Raw genomic sequence first — 22,224 nt, 5'->3', positions numbered from 1 at the left:
CGTGTTCCAGAGGGGAAAAAGAGGGAACAAAGTTGTTTTCAGTATTTCGTAATTACTTGCCGAATATGAAAATTTAAAATTCTATATACCCTGCTCATTAAGAGTTATAATCTTACGTTAAAAGCTTAACACTGCAACACAAGTATTACAATTAAAACTCTGTATATGTCTTTCAAAGAGTACAAATTTTCCACAATATATTCATCAAGTGTTTGACAATGATGATGATGAGGTCCCATACTCCGAGGAGAGTAGGGGACGATGCGGGAGACCCGCACCGCTGACTAGGCAAGGTCCTAGTGGAGGTGGTTTGTCATTACCCTCATCCGAATTTGACAATGAGAGCACTTAATGACTTCCAACAAACTTGCCACGTAGCTTCAAACCTTTTTCGAAACTTTCCCTTGCCGACACCTCTCATAAAACGTCAAAAGGAGAGAAAATATATCGCTTTTTATATTTTCGCCGTAAAACTCCAGGTTCAGGCATGACGTTGCAATTTATTATCTCTCTACTACTCACTATATTCGCAATACTTGTTGCATTCAGCACCTACATAGACCATTGAGTGCACCTCCGGAATTATTGTATGACATATAGTTCACGATGTATGACGTCATAAACATTGAGATGTGTGAAATGGATGTCTAATACATGGGTGTTCGATTCCTTAAAGAATCGTGGGGTTGAGGAAGAGGGTTAACTGTGTAATGTATAGTACATAGAGGCACAACTATCACAGACATCAGTATCTATACTTTTTCCTTCACGTGTGTCTATAATAGAACAGTAGCAATCATTTAACAAAAATGTATTGAGTACAGAGTATTTATAAGCGTGTCTTAGAGCAATCTATGATTTTGAATTGTTTTTTCTCTCCAAATCCGAATTCACGTTCTACTGAAACCTCAGAGTTTGTACTTTAGATGACTTATGTCTCTGCTCTACCTGAAAGATGATTTTTAGTTCTGCAAAATCCTCTATAGCATATAAATCAGCGGCATTATAAGTTTGTTTCTACAATTTTTTTTTTCATTTTGTTTCAGGTGAGTATTGTTCTCTGGTGTCTACGTCACGAACGTGAGTAAAAATCGTGTAGTGAGTAAAAATAGTCCGCAGCTCGTGGTCGTGCGGTAGCGTTCTCGCTTCCCACGCCCGGGTTCCCGGGTTCGATTCCCGGCGGGATTTTCTCTGCCTCGTGATGACTGGGTGTTGTGTGCTGTCCTTAGGTTAGTTAGGTTTAAGTAGTTCTAAGTTCTAGGGGACTGATGACCGTAGCTGTTAAGTCCCATAGTGCTCAGAGCCATTTGAACCATTTTTGAGTAAAAATAGTGTACTGTAAAGGTGAATCCTTGTGCCCTCTATAGTAAATGTTGGAACATTTTTCCTGCTACGTCCTGCTCGATCCATAGACAGTAGAGTTTCGTGCTTGTATAACATTTCCCTCGAAATGTTCAGAAACTAGCGAAATATAAGCTTCCAAAGCTGTATTTTGTTCAATAGAGTTGAAACTTGTTTCCGTTGTACGACATGGACGGAAAAAAGGTAATAGGAAATTAAAATAAACTTTCAGTCACTCACTGCACCGACAGAGATGTCAGAGAGTGGTTATTTTCTACCGAGAGGTCTTCTTTTTTTGCATTATTTTCAGCCAGTGGTATGCATGCTGGCAGCAATCCGGAAGCATTCGTGTACCTCTGAATGATAGCATAAAAAGGAAATACGGTAAAATATGGAGATGAAAGTGGATAAAAAAGAGGGAGAGAGAGACAGGAGGGAGCATTAGAGTGACGGCAGAGATACAAGGGCTAACTCGGCGCTCGGCGATGACAGACCCTAACGTAGCCCCTGTGTGTGTGTGTGTGGTGAAGAGTCGCCTGCGGCAGCCCACGTGGAACTAAAACACGGGAAAATAACAACATCTGGTGGGAGGAGGAGGGCTGAATTGCTTAGCGTCTGCAAGCGAGTACCTTTGTGCTAGAATGCCACGCCCCCACCGGGGGCAGGAAAGAGAATGGCTTATTGACAAATAACGTACCGCCACAGAGCGGTCGTGTATCTGAAACGCTAAACCTCTCTCTCTCTCTCTCTCTCTCCTCATCGCTTTCTTCCTTTCATTTGATGTTTAAAGGGAAAATCTTTAGCGTGATGATTAAAATATGAACTTCTATACCTCCTTTCAGAATCTACTTGCTCTTTGGCTGAACTTTGTCTACAAGTGTTTGTCGGTACATTCGTTCATCTTCTTTTTATGTCATCAGCGGTAATTCGACGGCGGAGAATTAACTGTCCTTCCTCATTTCGTCACTGTTAGCCGTCAGTCGTCGAAGCGGCCGTACCGTGACGCTGCCTCTAGCGTCAAAAGTGATTCCAGCTGTTCGGGTTACTGTAAAGGAATGCAGAATAACTGTAGAACTTTTGACGTCGTGAGCGAGAGTACCAAAGACTTGAAAAATATTTAAAAAATCGCGCGAGAAATGCTTGCCAGAACATAAAACTAGGTGCTAGCCGAGCCTGTCGGTTGCACTGATGTATTTGATCACGAACGGTACGTGTGCAAGGGTTAGTCGTGGAGGGCGCAGTGTTCCGTGTAGCTACGAGTAGAGAAATTTGTTAACATCGAGTATTGATTTAAGTGTCAGGATGTCGTTTCTGAAAGTATTTGTATGGCGTGTGGCCATGTATGGAAGTGAAACATGGACGATGAATAGTTTAGACAAGAAGAGAATAGAAGCATTCCAACTGTGGTGCTACAGAAGAATGCTGAAGATTAGATGGGTAGATCACATAACTAATGAGGAGGTATTGAATAGAATTGGGGAGAAGAGGAGCTTGTGGCACAACTTGACTAGAAGAAGGGATTGGTTGGTAGGACATGTTCTGAGGCATCAAGGGATCACCAATTTAGTAGTAGAGGGCAGCATGGAGGGTAAAAATTGTAGAGGGAGACCAAGAGATGAATACACTAAGCAGATTCAGAAGGATGTAGGCTGCAGTATGTACTGGGAGATAAAGAAGCTTGCACAGGATAGAGTAGCATGGAGAGCTGCATCAAACCAGTCTCAGGACTGAAGACCACAACAAAAACAATGAGTGCATTATGTCTACATCTACATCTACATCCATACTCCGCAAGCCACCTGACGGTGTGTGGCGGAGGGAAGTGAATTCAAACGCGGACAAATTGTTGGAGCTCGCCGCGCGGGATCAGCCGAGCGGTCTTAGGCGCTGCAGTCATGGACTGTGCGGCTGGTCCCGGCGGAGGTTCGAGTCCTCCCTCGGGCATGGGTGTGTGTGTTTGTCCGTAGGATAATTAAGGTTAAGTATTGTGTAAGCTTGGGGACTGATTACCTTAGCAGTTAAGATTTCACACACATTTGATCTTTTTTTTTTTTTTTTTTTTTGAGCTCGTATGGTGGCTGCTGCCGCACACAACAAAGCTAAAGCCTTTGGTGTTCCAGGAGGAGCCGTACCGAAGATTCATAGGATACACAGGAAAAAGCGAAGAAAAGACATCACCCGCTGAGACACAACGCAGATGAAAGCTGAGATGGAATTTCAAAACCGCTCGCCAGTGATGCAAATGGCCGTAACTGGAAAACTTGGTGCCGAAGCCATGAAACTTGGACTATCTAACAATGGAACGAATCAGACGAGTCTTGCTGCATGCTGTTTCCAGGTTTTGGCCAAGTTTGCGTCCCAAGAGTGAAATAAAGTGGGGATTCGATGATGATTTGGGTAGCCATATCGTGGTATTGCGAGAGCCCCTTGGTTACTCTCAAAGGTCGCATTGCCGCAAGACTTATGCAACCATCTTGGCTGAACTGGTCCATCCCATTTCACAATGTTCGTTCCCCAATGGTGATGCTGTGGTCCAAGACGACAGGGCCGCTGTCTGCACAGCTTGCATCATACAGGACTGGTTTTGTGAGCACGAGGATGAATCGTGTTATCTTCCCTGGCCACCATGGTCATCAGATCTTACTATTATTGAGGCTTTGTAGCCTACTTTGTAGATAGTGGTGAGTGAACGTTATCCACGACTGTTATACGAGGGGCGGCCAGTAAAGAATACAACATGTTTTTATCGGAAAGCAAGTTGGCTTTTTTCAGGATTCCAATACCCCATAACATTCTCCACCCTTTTGGCTAAATGACCTTATTTGTCTCTGTTCAAAGCGACGGCCTTACACCACCGAACTGGGAGAGCCTGTATGCCCTCATGGTACCACTCTACTGGTCGACGTCGGGCCAAAGTCTTTCTGCGTCCGTAACCTCCCCATTATCCAGGTACTGCTTCCTGGGCCAAACGGATGGAAGTCGGAAGCTGCGAGATTCCGGCTGTAGGATGGTTCAGGAAGAACGGTACAGTGAAGTTTTGTGGCCTCCTAATCAAGCGCGCAGACATGTATGAGGCCCAGCGTTGTGGTGGAGGAGGAGAAGTTCGTTTGCAATTTTGCGGCGGCAGACACGCTGAAGTCGTTTCTTTAATTTCCTGACGTTAGCACAATACACTTTAGAGTTGTCGCTGCCCCGTGAGGGAGGACATCAAACAGAATACCCTCTTCAGAGTCTCAGAATGCCGTCGCCATGATATTACCGGCTGAGAGTGCGGATTTGAACTTAAACTCCCAAGCAGTTCCGTACACACGGTCATTCGTTGTTCTTTATGGTCTCCTGTTTGGCGACGAGGAACCCAACAGGCACACACCTTTGAGTACTCCAGTTAGTGGACGAGTTTGTCAGCACTACTAACAGAGAAGTCCAGTCAGCCAAACATTTCACTCACGTTATGGCTTGTCAAATGGCAGGGTGGAACTAATACCGTCGTATAGGCAGTGTACACCGCCAGATTTGCACCCCGTGGCCAGAATTGGAACTAACTTGTTTTTCAGCATAAACCGCTTCCGCATTAGCATGCCTGTGAAGATTCGCTGCCATACGACAGTTACCTCCGTGGGTAGCTCCACTTTAATTATAACCATCCGGTAGATCAAGAAAACACAACCATGCAATGTACGTTACACAGTTAGAATTTCTGCTTTAGAAATGAATTGAATATGCCATTGCGCACCGTTTAAAGAGCAAGTGAGCAAGTGGGGGAAATATTTCCTACCCTTACTGCACTTTCTAGTAGGAAGGAAGGAATGTAAAACAGCGTTTAAAGTATCACCAACGACAACGTCGTTAGAAAAGAAGCATAAGCTCGAAGAATTGGACAAGAACAGAATAGGCCATCGACTCTTTCGAAGGGATCACCCTAACACTCACCTTAAACAGTTAATATGACTAAGGGATACGTAAATGTGGACAGCCGGACGGAGGTTTGCAATTCACTCCGTATTAAATTAACTCTGCATCTCCTCGCTCGGTTGTTATATTACGGAGAGCTTTGGCGACACAAACCTAGTAAACGTTTCTTTAATGCCCTCTGTACATACACACCTTCCCTCTATATATGACTCTTAGCGATTCATGAGAGCAATGATACAACATACGTTTTAATTAATACAGAAATTATTTTCCGTTTTTAGATACCTTTTTTCGCAATCGTTTACGAAAAATACTGTAATTATTCATGAAAAACACATCTCTATGCACATTATTTGAATTCGTCGCTGTGCATGTTATGATTGTTTTCAGTGGCGAACCCATTACCTTGTTTATATTTACAGGGTCGAAATATGCTAAATATTTACAAATAACGTAATCGATTAGGCCGTAGGAACTGCTGCATTTCGCGACAGCTGTTAATAGTCCATTATATTTTTCTGTTATTTGTTTTTATTCGCTTTATCTCATTTCCTGCCGATTAATTTGTGAGTAACGTGTCTTGTCCATAACGAGTTCCTAAACTAAATGCTGAAACGCAAACTATTTTGTCCCTTATAGACTGAACGTATTGTATACTACTGTATATCGCCGTCGACGCCTATAAAATTATCCTGCTAATGAGTCAAAAATACATAATGTCGACTATATAAGAGTCAATATAAAAAAAACTCATCTATCCGTCTACATGTTTGCAACTGAACTCGTGATCTGTACATTGTAATTTAATATTTAATAAACTTCCATAATCTAAAAAGAAATACGTCAGAGGCTCTGTGTAGTTAGATATTAAAGGACTGCGTCTTGCAACAAATTTTTTAGTGTGGCTATGAGAAAATTACTCTTGGCTCTATCACTAGGCACAGCACGTAAATGTCCACTATACTGTTTATCGTAATATCGTGCTCAGAAATTATTAAGAAAAATTCAACAAACATCACTTTACCCACAATCAAATCATAGCGACAGGTAGTATGAATATGTAATGCGCGTTACGTTATCACTGCGGTCGTGGTATAATGAAGGGGAAAATGGCTTATAAAAAGCTTGTGGAAAACATACGGCTTATGTTACTTTCAAGTAAGCGTACTGGTCGTTGAAGTAAATATCGAGTTAGCGTGTTAACCATTTATGAAAGTATGCTGCTGCGCAAAGACCACTCTCTGCAAGAGTATTTAATTCGTTTTTGTGAAGCCTTAAAGCAGCGGTTCTGCTGACACGGAGATGCTTGGAACTGAAGTTTAAGGGTGATAAGAATGTGACCTAATTTTAGAAGCAGCACACGCAGTGTTGGAAAAAGATGAATGGGAGAACCAGCAGTGGCCTTATAAAAGGAAGATACCAACATTCATTGGAAACGATTTCAGGGAAACTACAGAAACGTAACACTGGATGATGGGGCGTGGATTTATACGCACACCCTTCCGAAATTGTGTCCAGCATCTTAACCCATTGCTGGATCAGTGCTGCTTTCCTTCAAAGCCGTTCAACTTATGGGTGTATAAGAGGCAGTCGTAAAAGTTTGATTTCTCGATTTCTTGAAATATGCTGTTGTGGACCTTGTACCTGACGAGGGGCAATGCATAATTATCAATTATCTAACAAGCCCGTCGATTCTGAGTCGATATCGCGCCACGAAGTTTAGGGGTGTTTTTCTCCATAATAGGTGGGTGAAGCGAGCCGAAATACACGTGAGCCTTCATTTTATGTGGTACACAAGCGACCTGTCAAACAGGCCAAATCTTCCCCTTGCCTCCATACACTATCAGATCAAAAGTATCCGAACACCTATTACTGGACATTGATATGGGAAGTGTCCACACTTCGCCTTTATGCCACCTTGAAATCTATTGAGGGGCACATTCAGTGAGATGTCTGAATGTCTGTGGAGGACTGACATTCTATTCTTCATCAGGAGCCGAAACTAGAGAAGGTTAGTGATATGGACGCTGTGGTCTGGAACAAAGTCGACGTTCTAACTCATCCCAAAGGTGTTATATTGGGTTGAGATTGGGACTGTGGGCAGCCCAATCCATTTTAGGAGTGTTATTCTCCAACAGAACTTTGCATCACAGACGTTACTTTATGACAGGGTGTATTGTCCTACAGATACAAACATTAATCGTCTCCGAATTGATTCTCTACAGAACGCAGTACACAATGCGTTCATATATAACGCATTTAGCGTTTTCTTAAGTGCAGTAAGAGAACCACACCCTGTCCACGCAAAGCACCCCTATACTGTAACACCACCTCCTCCGTACTTCACTTTTGGCACTACACATGATGACAGGTAACATTTTCCAGGCATTCGCCAAGTCCAAACCCTTCCATCGCGTTGTCAGATGCTATAACGCGTTTCGTCACGCCATATCACTCGTTTCCAGTCATCCACTGTCCAGTGGTGTTGGTCTTTCCACCACCTCAAGCGGCGTTCAACACTGTCTACAGAAATTCATGGTTTGTGAGGAGCTGCTCGTCCACAGTACGTCATTCCTTTTAACTTCCTACGTAGTATCTTTGTACTGTCTGCTGGTAGCGCCTGGAAACTCACGAGTGACACCTGCTGACTTCATGCGATTTTTTGCAACCACCTACAGCAGTGCTCGATAGTACCTGTCCATCCTAACGTGAGGTCAGACTGTTCTTAGTTTACCTATGGTTGTTCCTACGCGTTTCCATTTCACAGTCACAAACGTAGGCAAAGGTGCTTTAATCAGGTGTAACTATTTGCGCATGAAGTTTATTCTCAACTGGGACAATATACAGGTGTACAGTGTAATGGCGACAATGAACGTTTGTGCCGGACCTGGACTCGAAGCCGAATTTCCCACTTTAAGAGAGCAGTCGACTTAACCGTTTTAGCTATCCGTGAACGACTCATGACCAGACCGAAACTTCCATATATCGTCGTCCATGCGTCATTAACTGCTCCCGTACATGTTACGTAATTCTCGTACAGGGGAGGACATTTTAACTGAAAGTCTCTGCCTAGTATCGACGGATAAATACAATACTGCAGTGCCCATGCTGTTAAGAAGTGCGATGCAATGTTACTTCGTACATGCAAGCATGTTCGAATCTCGATCTTGGCACAATTTTCATTCTTAGCTGCAGTCTGCATATATAGACTGATCAGCCAGAACATTATGAGCATCGACCTGCTATCGATATAAATCAGTCCAGGCGACAGCAGCGTCACCTGGCAAGGAATGACTGCTAGTCAGAGACACGCACGGTGCGTGTAGTCCATCAGTGAACGTGCTGCCCGTGTGTGGAATGCGGAAGGCGCGCGACCTGACAGAGTTTTAACGAGGGTAGACTGTGATGGCCCGGAGGCTCGGCACGAGGATTTCGGAAACTGCACGATTTGTCGGGTGTTCGAGGAGTGCTGTGGTGAGTGTCTTCAACACGTGGCGAAACCAAGGTAAAACTACGTCCAGACGTCGTGGTCAGACAGGTAAACAGCGAACTGTGGCGGGACTAACATCAGACTTTAATGCTCGGCAAAGTACAAGTGTGTCTGGACAAACCGTACACCGAACACTCCTAACGATGGGCCTCTGCAGCCAACGACCCATGCATGTGCTAATGTTAACACCACGACATCGGCAGCTAAGACTGAAATGGGCACTCGCGCAATGTCAGAGCGTTCCGGGGTGTGATGATTCCAGATACCTTCTTCATTAAGCCGATGGGAGGTCGCGAATCCGTCGTCTTTCAGGGGAACAGCTCCTTGACATCTGAACTGCGGGGTGGTGACAAGCTGGCGGCGGCTCCATTAGGCTCTGGAAAACATTCACGTGCGCATGTATGGGTCCAGTGGAGCCCGTGCAAGACGCCATGACGGTCAAGAAGTATCGTACATTGTTTGCATACCACGTCCACCCCTTCGTGACGATTATATTTTCGGATGATATTGGCATTTATCAGTAAGATAATGTGCCGTGTAACAAGGCCAGGAGGGTGGTGGAGTGGTTAGAGTAACACAACAGCGCGTTCCAATTGATGCGTTGGCACCCCAACTCGCCAAATCTGAACTCAATCGAACACATCTGGGATGTGATTGAATGTGACGTCAACGCTCGTGGCCTTCCACCCCGGAATTTTTGGGGATTAGGTGACTTGTATATGTAGATGTGATGGACATACCGGCTTTTAGGTAGGTGGTCATACTGCTCTGGCTGGTCTCAGTACATCATAGATGTTTCAGACTTCAGCAGATCCCTGTGACCAAATATTTTCACTCGATTAAAGCACCTGTGCCTGGGTTCTCTCTCGTTTCCTTGCTGAGGTGCTATTTCAGTACAGCTGGAGAGCCTCTGCAGTGCTGTTAGGCTTTATTGGGGGATAATAAGAGGGATGAAGTGAGCATGGACATTTAGATTGAGGAGGGAGACGTACGAGGATTGTCCGTGCAGTTATGCACAGCCACTGTGCCAAGGTGGTGTAGTGGTTGGCGCATCTGCTTATTGAGCATGAGACCCACGTTCGAATCCGGCCGTGATTCACATTTTCTCTCGTCGATTCCGTCCGCATATACACTACAACAGTTGCTGTGCCGGTCTGCCTGCTGCCTAGCAATACAGTGGATCCACTAACTCGTACTTTATGTGATCCTTAAATGAGTCGCTCGGTTGCGTTGAGTGCGGCTTGACCCAAGTGCAGAGGCGTTTAAGAAAAGTGATCGGGTAAGAGAGCGTTGTTTATGATGGTAGCGTGACAAGCTCTGCTTAGGCAGTAGGAAGGCACAGCCGGTGACCTTGCCGCCACTTGCTGACCCTAACGCGGCGGCCCCTAGAAGGCCCCTGACGCCTGGTTCGTCCTCGTTCCACCGACGCGCCAATTGAATAAGTCGCGGGATCCGATTAGGCGGACCAGGGGCGACCCGGGCTGCGGGCCGCGTGTAATCTGATGCTGGTCCGCTCCCGCGCCGCCGGGCATTGCTTTTATTTAAGCCGTCATTTTTCAGATCGCCACTCTACTGCCATCCCGCCACCCCCGGGCACGCCCTCAAATCAACTCTCTAGCCCTTTATTCTCTCTCTCTCTCTCTCTCTCTCTGTCTCTCACTCATTGTCGATACCTGCGGTCGCTATCGTTGCTCCCGTTCAGCCTCGCCGCTAACCGCGCGACGCTTGAATCTCCCCCATCCTCCCCCTTTTTTACTATTCATTCCCTTGGACGCTGGCCAAGAGCGGACACTGACTCTCCCCTTTTATTTTTCTCCGTCGACGTCGGCAATGTTAAAAATGGCAGTCCGCTTTACAGGTTTTTCAATAAACAGTATCGCTTGCACGCTTTTCGCGTCGTATCCCATCCGCAAACACACATACACACACACAGACACACACTTCGGTCGGTGGAAAAAAGCCAAAAAGCCATTCGTTGTCCGTCGGCGAGGTACAAGATAAGGGCAGGCAGCCCCGTGGGGAAGCTGCGAGTATAAGGGTTGCGTTTGTGTGTGTGTGTGTGTGTGTGTGTGTGTGTGTGTGTAGGTGGGAGGATGGGTGGGTGTGGGTGTGGGTGTGTATGTGTGTGCCTGGCTCTGTGTGAGACCATGTTTTTTTTTTTTTTTCGGTGCCTGAGAGAGGAGAGACCATAGTGGCCATGAAAACAGCAGTGTTTCAATTACTCGTATTGTTCGAGGTTCTTATATCGCCTCTTTGTGGATATGGCTTTGTGTATTTCCACGAACTGTACCCGGCGCGCCGGTACTGTTTATAGGCGCAGTCTTTTCAGTTTTCTGTTAATGTTCTGATGGACTTCACATCGCAACGACAAAACTGTAGGCCCATCGCTGTTACCGTGCGAAGGGTAAAGTCTCTCCACCAGCACCCTTCTCATCGTTCTATTTTTTTCATCATTTCTTAATAATTAACACACTTTGCACCCTATGTTTCATGGTCTTCAATCTTGTCATCTTGTCTTTCTTTCTATCTCTTACCCTAAATTTATCCTTCAAATTCATTTTGAATAAACAATCAAAAATGTCTCTGTCACTATGCATGGCACATACGACACTTCATTTATTATCTGATAATATTACTGTCGTAATGCCGATCCTCCGTCAACATCTCTCTCTCTCTCTCTCTCTCTTTCCATTTGATTTTCGTCAGACACGAGAAGGAACGCAAGCTCTTATCAGTGAATCACAAGTTCACATTAACCAAGGACAAGTATCTGTGAGTGGATCGCAGGGACAAAACGGAGGGCCTAGGCCTGTTAATAACATTGTCAGTGCTCACACTTGAGGTATATATATATGGCGAAGATTAATAAAACCGATAAACTGTAGGGACGGATTTCTGACTGTAAGTGGAGGGAAAAGGTCATATGAACATGTGTCGGAAAATTCATAGGTCCCATGTTAGATAGCGCTGACGAATGAAAGTTCCTCCGACCACGTGCCGTGTGCTATTTGTGTATCGCAGGCTGTGTGATACCTACCGCGGCAACGATGCACTTCCGAACACTTGTTCGTACAACATTTTTTCTTCCATTTCCAGTCAGGAACCCGTCCAGGTAGAGTGACGGTTTTATTAATGTTCACCCTGTCTGGACTCGAGGTGTGTTCAATTCCTGCTCCTGCTGCATACAACTCCTGCGCCCTGAACGTTGCTTCGCGTTTATGCGCAGTATTCACAAAATTTTGATTATCACCTCAAAAACGTCATGCTGCGACCACGATACTTGCTATCGGGACTGTTTTTTTCTCTGTGTATTCATCCCTCCATGCAGCATATTTTTCCCGACGCTGGAAGAGTGAGAGGAGTCCAATTCCCAACTGGGTCGGGGTTTTTTTTTCTTCTCGGGACTAGGTGTACGTGTGTTGTCCTCATAATTGTTTTATGGTCACGACGCGCAAGTCGCCGAAGTGGTGTCAAATGAAAAGACCTGCACCAGGCTGCCGAACATGATAGCTGGGGTTTCCCGGCCAGTAACGCCATATACACTTTCTTTTCTTGTTTTAAGTCTGCATTTTAGCTGTTATAGATACGTTCCATCGCCTCGAAAATCGCCTCGTCGTAATTTTGGAATTGTGTGCCACGCAATGGTTCCTCCATCCCAGAAGATTACAGGGGTGAGGGGGAGGGGGGGGGGTCATTGTGATACACACAGCACTCGTCCACAGGTATTACGCAGCAAAAGAAGCCACCTGGATAGTCCTAAGACTGCTGCATTATTTCCGCTGGCGGCCTCGGTCCGGTGGGCTTTCTGAATGGGTGCGAGCACTCGCGAAACCCAACAGGGGACGATCTTAGTTATACATTCAAAATGTCGTGAAAAACTTGATAACTGACTCATGGCCGATTTTAAGTTTCTTCACGGTCTTCTCGATTGTGATAAGCTGGACACCAACAGTGCTCCAATTCTCTTGCAATTCACGGTTCTTCATAGGGGGATGGTCTGAGACACCAGGAAGAAAACAGGCCCATTAGAAGAAAATCGCTGATTTGCAGACTGTCGCCAATCAGTTACAAGACGGATAGTGCACGAATAGCTTCCGTCCTACCCTGTCCCTTTCGCCATGACTAGCCTATTATATTCTAGAGCCTTTTTAGTCCACAGGCCACTTTGACTCCTCCACTAAGTCATAAGGGCCAAGATCTACCTAGTGGGATTAAAGCACCCTAGCACTCCATGATGTAAGGCTAAAGGAAAGATGAAATCGTAAAAATCTAAGGTTGTAGGAATAGCTAGCACTGAAACGAACTACGATTTTTATTTAATTACATAATTTTGATTGGTGGACGTACCTGACCGAAATTCTGGCGTATTTTATTCTGCCGAATTTCACCGACAAAAAAGTATGTCACAGCACATTCTTGAGGAAAGCGTCCTGCCAAGTTAACGAAATCTCAAAATCATTGTTAGCAATAGTATTACTGCAAGACGTAACATCGGTAGAGTATGTCAACGCTTTGTTATTTCAAGCGGTGCAACAATAAGTTTAGTTATGTAGTCTTGTGGCGAGTAGCAGAGCCAATGTCGCGGTGTATTGGTCGCGATAGGCCTCGAAACTGAACTGTTGGCAGTATAGGTACCACCTCAAATATTTGGCGGGCCGGATACCGGGGATGTACGGCCAGCTAACGCGGGCCGGTTTGCCGGCCGTCGCGGGCCGGTTTCGGCCCGCGGGCCGTAGATTGGAGACCCCTGTTCTAGAGCCAATAAAGTTTCACAGATATAACTTACTGATACCTACTGTCTGAAATAAATAGGTACACTTATCCTCCTGCAACACCAGTCCTGCCCTGAGGAATACTGTTGAAATACGGTTGAAACTTTGGTTTTATTCCTTTGAAGTTTGGAAGATACGGGATGGGATACTGGTGGAAGAAAAGCTGCGAGGACGGGTTGTGAGCTGTAACTGCGTATCGCAGTCGGTAAAGCAGTTGCCCATGAAAGGCAAACGTACCGAGTTCGAGTCTCGGTCCGGCACACAGTTTTAATTTTCCAGGAACTTATATATTTAAATTATTTTATACAATGACGCGGTACAACATCCAGAAGAATTTTAATCATTAACGCCGGAACCGTCTGAGCCAACTAACGACGATGTCATGTGATGGTGCGTTGTTGCCCAACACTTTCATCAATGTTGGCGTGGATTATTACAGCGTGGTTCCACTTCAAATGCAAACGCACGATATTCCACCTCATCAGTGGATTGCGCCATTTTGATTTGTCACCCCATAGTAGCGTGGTACGATATCGTGGCACAGGGATTTCAATGTTCATCCCGACAGCAGACATTTACATGTGACAAACAAAAGTTACGTACGAGTAAGTTTACTTTTTCCGTGTGACAAATAAAGCTCTATGATTACTCCTCGAATGGCCAAACAATTGTTTACATCCCTTTGCGATACAGATTTTATATAGAAGTGTGATGGGGCAGTCGTGAAATAGAACGAAGAACTGAAGATTAGACTTTAACTGGCCGTCGACAGCGGAGTCAATAGAGATGGAGCACAAGCTCGGATTGGGAGATTATGGGGAAAGAATTCGGCCGCGGACCATTTCAAGGGAACCATCCCAGCATTTGCCTGGATCGATGTACGGAAATCACGGAAAACCTGAATCTGGACGGCTGACCGGAGATTTGAACCGTCATCATCCCGAATATGAGTCCAGTGTGCTAATCAGCTCGGTCGATTGTGGCGCTGAACTGTCCACGAGGATACTTGTCGTGCTGTAATGTTACCGTGGATCCGGCACAGTGAAGTGAACAATACGTCTCTCCTCTCGGGTGCTAGTTGCGTGGGACCTTTGGGATCCTGCGTGGCGTAAATGGTGGCTCTCGCAAACCTTTCGGGTTCCGTATTCGCTACTCCTGTGTCCAGTATTGTTAGACGCACAGCTGCCGGTGCATCTCCCTCTGCCGGCGCCTTAAGAAAAACCGCAACAATGGTTGCTGCGCCGACAGCTGTGGTGCTCGAAGTAAGGAAGGAAGGAGGATTAGAGTTTAAAGCCCCGTCGTCATCGATGATATTAGGGATGGAGCACAAGCTCTAATTACGAAAAGCCGTGGCAGGAAACAGGCCGTGCCTTTTCACAGAAGCTCTCCCGGCACTTGTTTCGAACGATTTAGCGAAATCACGGAAAATCTAAATCTGGTCGGCCGGACTGGGATTTGAACTGTCGTCCTCCCGAATGCAAAGTCCGGTGTGCTAACCACTGCGCCATCTCCCTCTGTCGTAAAACAGGTAGTACTGTTGACAGCTCAGAGAGCGACCGATCTGAAGGAAGTACTCAGCCAAATCGCAACAATGAGTCTATGGTCGTTCTGTTCAGTGTAAGGCACAGACTTTAGGAACGAAAGCAAGTTCTGCCTGATCGATTTCTGGGCAAAGTAGTATACTGTCGGCGGTACCCCAGCGACATGACCATAAAAATTAGGCGCTAAGAAAATCGTGACTAGAGGAGGGCCCTATGATGTGAAGAGCCGTGAACCAGTACAGCAATTACGTGATGAAAGCGTGCAGACAAAAGAGAAGCTTATCAAAGGGATTAAGTTTTGAGAGAAATGAACATATTTCTTTTTTCTTCTTCTCTTTCAAAGGATTTTAGGCCGTACGATCCGCCGCCCCACCTTGCATCATTCTCATTTAATTCAGGATACTGTAATACTCCTACGTCCATTATGTAGTATTTTGTAGTATTTTAGTATGAAAGTCTACATTTTAATACTCCTACGACCCTCTGGCTTGTAGTCGTGAACCGTTTTTAGAATCAGGGCATTTCCCCGCGTGTTCAAATGCTCCTTCCGATTCCTGCTCCTATAGCTTTTTTTATCGATTCTACAAATTTTTTAACCTGTTCTATGATTGCTTTGTTCCTTTTCTTATCCTGTAACGTATATCCTTCACCTCATATGAGGAACTGTCAATATCAATGAAATACTCCAACAGCCGTGTAACTAAGGTGTTATTTTATTTCATTTTGACGACGACCATTTTCGGCATTCCACTCTGCCATCTTCAGGCATCTGTATGCATATGGGGCCTGAAAACGGCGCAGTGGAATGCCGAAACAGGTTGTCGTCAAAATAAAATAAAACAACATCCAAGTTACACGGCTGTTGGAGTATTTTCAACGATATTGACAATTACTTAACCAGCCGATGTCCCCTGCCCATGAGGGATCAACATACAGTAGATCATATGAGGAATTTCATCTCTCTCGCGTCTGCAATGTTTTCATTCTTTCTTGCTCATTACGCATGTTTTACTTTCATTAAAAAGTACTGGCAGCCACAAAATTTATAATAGTGGAGTCAAGGTTTCTTCTTGTTTTTCATTTCTAATTGCCTTCAGTTATTCCTCACAAAGTTTGGAATATGTTAAGTTGCATCTGTGTATCATTATTGTAGAAAATAACTAAATTCAGAAACTTGTGCGACTGTTCAATTCGTATATTTCATGTGCATGCTTATTTTCCTATACAAGCCCTTCCTGTACTTTTTACGTCTGAAATCATAAAACAGTAGTCTGAGCAGAACTGGTTCAGTTTATTTACAGTGAATTGCAGCCTTTCTTCTGCCTTCTCTACAACTGGATTCCCGAGACGAAATACTCATATTCCCCATACTCATTTTTCTCTAGATTTGTTACGAGTGGATCCAGAAGTTACTCAATGTGTGACCACTTTTAGCGGTAAATACTCCCGCACCGGGACATGGGAAAAGTTGCTACTACACTCCTGGAAATGGAAAAAAGAACACATTGACACCGGTGTGTCAGACCCACCATACTTGCTCCGGACACTGCGAGAGGGCTGTACAAGCAATGACCACACGCACGGCACAGCGGACACACCAGGAACCACGGTGTTGGCCGTCGAATGGCGCTAGCTGCGCAGCATTTGTGCACCGCCGCCGTCAGTGTCAGCCAGTTTGCCGTGGCATACGGAGCTCCATCGCAGTCTTTAACACTGGTAGCATGCCGCGACAGCGTGGACGTGAACCGTATGTGCAGTTGATGGACTTTGAGCGAGGGCGTATAGTGGGCATGCGGGAGGCCGCGTGGACGTACCGCCGAATTGCTCAACACCTGGGGCGTGAGGTCTCCACAGTACATCGATGTTGTCGCCAGTGGTCGGCGGAAGGTGCACGTGCCCGTCGACCTGGGACCGGACCGCAGCGACGCACGGATGCACGCCAAGACCGTAGGATCCTACGCAGTGCCGTAGGGGACCGCACCGCCACTTCCCAGCAAATTAGGGACACTGTTGCTCCTGGGGTATCGGCGAAGACCATTCGCAACCGTCTCCATGAAGCTGGGCTACGGTCCCGCACACCGTTAGGCCGTCTTCCGCTCACGCCCCAACATCGTGCAGCCCGCCTCCAGTGGTGTCGCGACAGGCGTGAATGGAGGGACGAATGGAGACGTGTCGTTTTCAGCGATGAGAGTCGCTTCTGCCTTGGTGCCAATGATGGTCGTATGCGTGTTTGGCGCCGTGCAGGTGAGCGCCACAATCAGGACTGCATACGACCGAGGCACACAGGGCCAACACCCGGCATCATGGTGTGGGGAGCGATCTCCTACACTGGCCGTACACCACTGGTGATCGTCGAGGGGACACTGAATAGTGCACGGTACATCCAAACCGTCATCGAACCCATCGTTCTACCATTCCTAGACCGGCAAGGGAACTTGCTGTTCCAACAGGACAATGCACGTCCGCATGTATCCCGTGCCACCCAACGTGCTCTAGAAGGTGTAAGTCAACTACCCTGGCCAGCAAGATCTCCGGATCTGTCCCCCATTGAGCATGTTTGGGACTGGATGAAGCGTCGTCTCACGCGGTCTGCACGTCCAGCACGAACGCTGGTCCAACTGAGGCGCCAGGTGGAAATGGCATGGCAAGCCGTTCCACAGGACTACATCCAGCATCTCTACGATCGTCTCCATGGGAGAATAGCAGCCTGCATTGCTGCGAAAGGTGGATATACACTGTACTAGTGCCGACATTGTGCATGCTCTGTTGCCTGTGTCTATGTGCCTGTGGTTCTGTCAGTGTGATCATGTGATGTATCTGACCCCAGGAATGTGTCAATAAAGTTTCCCCTTCCTGGGACAATGAATTAACGGTGTTCTTATTTCAATTTCCAGGAGTGTATATTCTACCAGTAAACACATGTCTTCAGCCCACCTCTTCATGTTATTTAACCACTACTCCTGGATCCACCTTACATCTGAAAGCTTCTCAAATAACCACCGACCACAACCAACATAGCGACGATAAACAGTATTGCTAAAAGCAACACATCTCCATACATCATCCCTAACAAAGCGGCTTCAACAAAACGTTGTAAGACTAACACTTCTGGAAATAATTGCGTTAACATCTATTTATTTATAAGTTTCCTGTGGAGAACTCCCTTCTATGAACATTTCCATTGTTACTGGATTCCTATGAATTTGTTATAACAACCGCGCCAGCCACTACAGCCCTTTCAGTATTCTTCCCTAAATCAGAGACGTCCCTCAGTCTGAAATAAATCCTTGTTTCCCGTCGAAACTTACTATCGCGACAGCCAAGCGGACCTCACTAGGAGAGCTCCAGTATAGTGGTCCGAAAATAAAACGCAGAATGGGAAAGCTGAAGCAACATCCGGCAGTCTGAGGTTCTGAACAGCACGTTCTAACTTCTGGGAACACTTTGCGAGTCGCATCCAAGCGTCGATCTTTCTGTACTCCGAACATGATCGGCAGACTGTGGGTTACTTTCCGTACGCACCTGAAAAGAGAGGAAGCTCCTGTGCAGAACGAAATTTCTCTCTCTCAGGACAACTTCCGAACTTATATGGCAGCACGTGTTGCATGCAAGTTAATTGTGCACCTCAGTTCTTCTGCTGATTGGATTTTTTCTGCAGAATGAATACTATGTATAGGAACTGTGAATTCGCGTATCGGTTATAAGAAACAAAATGTCTTACATCACGGCAGACCTGCAAATTCCATGTTATTTTTATGTGGACATGAATCAAGGGACGTACGTTTCCAGCATTAGTAAGAATGAATTGCTCCAAACCGCTTCCACAGTGTTATTTGGTAAGAAGTAGATTCTAGTGGAATTCCTAACAGTAATTCCCATCATGCTTCTCTCTTTCGCTCACCGATAAATGTTCAGTTTTAAATGTTTGTCATGCTAACGTTCTATATCTCACTGCCGTAAGTAAAATATGCCACTGTGGCTCAGTGGGTTGCGTATCAGACTACGAAAGTCAAAATCACGTAACACACAATGATGTAAACCTTTCTTCTTCGCGTACCTTTTCGAGTATGCTAATTTCACTTACATCGAAAGTCACGAGAAGATGATGACGCAGTTCATTGCGGAAACATTGGGGGCGGGGCCGGCCGGTCGAGCGGTTCTAGACGCTTGAGTCCAGAACTACGCGGCTGGAACGGTCGCAGGTTCGAATCCTGCGTCGGGCATGGATGTGTCTGATGTCCTTAGGTTAAGTAGGTTTTAGTAGTTCTAAGTCTAGGGGACTGATGACCTCAGATGTTAAGTCCCATAGTGCTTAGAGCTATTTGAACCATTTTTGAAACATTGGGGATAATCAGGGGCATTGCCCAATTAGACACACGAGGAGAACATATTTTGCAGATTCGTAGGGAATACCTATATTCGTCTTCCAGTTTCGTATTAAGGGCATTGCAGAATCCTATAAAAGTAAAAGAAGTGAGACATTAAAAACATTTTATTCGGTTGCTAACTCAAAATTTTCTGTGGCTTGCCGCAGTCATAGACTGTGCGGCTGGTCCCGGCGGAGGTTCGAGTCCTCCCTCGGGCATGGGTGTGTGTGTTTGTCCTTAGGATAATTTAGGTTAAGTAGTGTGTAAGCTTAGTGACTGATGACTTTAGCAGTTAAGTCCCATAAGATTTCACACACATTTGAACTTTTTTTTTTCTGTGGCTTCGTGGCAACACGGGTAAGACCAGACAACAAATCAAAAGATCCGGGTTTGATCCCCTTTTAATCTCGGGACTTTTTGATACAGTTAATATGATAATTGGCTCTCACAATTCTTTGGCCGTATGAAGAATCAAGTACTGCTTTGTTATGAACGGTCGTTAAACAGCAGATCTCCTCGGAAATAGCTTGGTAAGGCAAGTCGTAAATCGTATGAATGCGTACCGTACCCAGTGCGATTATGCCTCGTAAAGCATTGTGATGTTCAACATTCTTTAGGCTGATGACTGCTTTACTTGGATCTTGCGCTTAAACGAAATTACAGTTAGCTATATCTTTCATGCGGTTTTCGGACTGGTCTCTTAAAAATCAGTTAGTATTAGGGCTTAAATAGTAGTGAATTGAAGATCGTTGCTCCCGTGCACCGACGATTGTAACTAGAAATTTCGGGGTGAGGGATGTGAGGGCGGGGGAATCAATGCTTGGCGAAGTGGGAGAGTGGAGAACACTAATATAATGCACGACCACTGCCATACGTCATATACCTGACGAAATGCAAGGATCTTATACTTTATCCTGATTTCCTTTTACTGCTTACTCAAACTATGATGCTGTAATTAATAATTTTTACAACCAGGGATGTTTCGCTTTGTCCTGCCAGGTATCTGCAGTAGTTTTTCTATTTGTTAACGACCCCTTTTTTTTGTTAATAGACTTTCATGTGGTAGAAGACACACCCCGTTCCGTTAGGTACTCCCCTTGAACGTTGACAGGCCGTCAATTATGTTTTTGTTCCAAGGTTAGTGATTACATTTTGCTGCCCTGTCAACCTCGTCATAGACGGAACGCAACACGCTAATCTGTCGTCGTTCATCCTCTGATGTGACGAGCGAAATCGGAATATTTAATCGCAGCCATACGGCGTAAGGGCAAGGAAAAAGAGAATACATTTTCGAGACATGAAATTATTAGAATGTTTGACTTGCCACCGTGCGGGCGTGACGCTAAAGATTCGAAGAGCTACACTACAGCCAGCTTCAACTGACGTGGCCAACAAAGTGTTATTAATGACATACATCGCTGTGGACAACCATAACAGCCATTTAAACGCCGGACAACAAAAACAGCTGAGCAGCCATATCCTCCTGAACGACGACCTCGCTGTGGGTTACAGAATCCGGCGCCCTTACGCGCACTTACCAGTACACAGACCAATATCCTTAACTTCGCTTTGCTACAGAATCCTTAACATATTCTCAGTTTGAATGTAATACACTTCCTTGAGACTGGGAAGCTTATGTCCACGAATCAGCATGGTTTTAGAAAGCATCGCACGTGCAAAACTCGGCTTGCCCTTATCTCACATGATATACTGTGAACTATGGGTGAAGGGCAACAGGCAGATTCGATATTTATGTGTTTCCGGAAGATATTTGACACGGTACCCCACTGCAAGCTGTTAACAAAGGCTCGGGCATTTGGAATAAGTTCACGTGAGTGGCTATAAGACATTTTACGTTATGCTATGTAGTATGTTGTCCTCGACGGCGAATGATCATCAGACACAAGAGTATTATCAGGAGTGCTCCCGGGAAGTGTGATAAGACCACTGTTATTATTTATATATAAAAATGATTTGGCGGACGGGGTGAGCAGCAATATGCGGGTTTTTTCTGATGATGCTGGGGTGTAAGGTAAGGTGTCAAAGTTGACTGACTGTAGGAAGATACAAGATGACTTAAACAAAGTTTTTAATTGGTCTGATGAATGACAGCCAACTCTAAATGTGGAAAAATCTAAGTTAATACGGATGAGGAGGAAAAACAAACCTGTAATGTTGGGATATAGCATTAGCGGTGTCCTGTTTGACACATTCACATCGTTTAAATGTCTGGCCGTAACGCTGAAAAGCGATATGAAATGGAACGAGTATATGAGGACTGTGGTATGGATGATTTAGTGGCATTTCTAGGAGCTTCAGTCCGGAACCGCGCGATTGCTACGGTCGCAGATTCTAATCCTGCCTCGGGCATGTATGTGTGTGGTACCCTTAGAAAGTGGTTCTAAGTTCTAGGGGACTGATGACCTCAGATGTTAAGTCCCACAGTGCTCAGAGCCATTTGAACCATTTGAAGATTTAGTGGGAGAATTTTACGAGAGTATGGTTCATCTGCAAAGGAGACCGCATATAGGACGCTGATGCGACCTATTCTTGACTACTGCTCAAGTGTTTGGTATCCGGACCAGGTCGGATTGAAGCAATTCGGAGGTGAACTGCTAAATTTGTTACCAGTAAGTTCGAACAACACGTAAGTGTTACAGATATGCATCGGGAAGTAAAATCAAAATGCCTGGAGGGAAGGCGACGTTCTTTTCAAGGAACACTGACGAGAAAATTCTGAGTCGACTTTCAGCATTTGAAGCTGACTGCCGAGTGATTCTACTGACGCTAACAGATATTGC

Source organism: Schistocerca nitens, chromosome 1, assembly GCF_023898315.1.
Source record: "Schistocerca nitens isolate TAMUIC-IGC-003100 chromosome 1, iqSchNite1.1, whole genome shotgun sequence".
Lineage (NCBI taxonomy): Eukaryota > Metazoa > Arthropoda > Insecta > Orthoptera > Acrididae > Schistocerca > Schistocerca nitens.
Note: the sequence above shows the minus strand (reverse complement) of the source record.